The 314-nt window shown below is 48.4% G+C and overlaps 1 pseudogene; it reads left to right on the top strand.

The window, feature by feature from the left end:
* The first annotated feature begins 43 nt into the window (after positions 1-43).
* LOC106512836 (guanylyl cyclase-activating protein 2 pseudogene) lies at positions 44-287 on the top strand (annotated as a pseudogene).
* The last annotated feature ends 27 nt before the right edge of the window (positions 288-314 follow it).

The raw sequence follows: 314 nt of genomic DNA, 5'->3' as shown, positions 1-314 counted from the left end.
CTCCTCCTGCAGGAGGACAGTAACACCAGTCTCACCTCCTTCCAGGATGGGAAGCTGGACTTCATAGAGTTCGTGGCGGCGGTGAACCTGGTGTTTCGTGGGAAGCTGGTGGACAAACTCAAGTGGTCCTTTAAGGTTTATGACTCTGATGGAAACGGTTCCCTGAACAGACAGGAAGTCAGACACATTGTCAAGGTGAGTATTCACATCCACCTGGTACCTGTCCAGGTGTTCCCGCCTCTCACACACTGACTGCTGGGCAGAAAAGATTCAAACGATTAACAAAAATCAACAACAACTAAAAACAGTAACAT

This window comes from Austrofundulus limnaeus, unplaced genomic scaffold (assembly GCF_001266775.1).
Source record: "Austrofundulus limnaeus strain Quisiro unplaced genomic scaffold, Austrofundulus_limnaeus-1.0 Scaffold18284, whole genome shotgun sequence".
Classification (NCBI taxonomy): Eukaryota; Metazoa; Chordata; class Actinopteri; order Cyprinodontiformes; family Rivulidae; genus Austrofundulus; species Austrofundulus limnaeus.
This window is presented reverse-complemented; position numbering and strand designations above follow the sequence as displayed.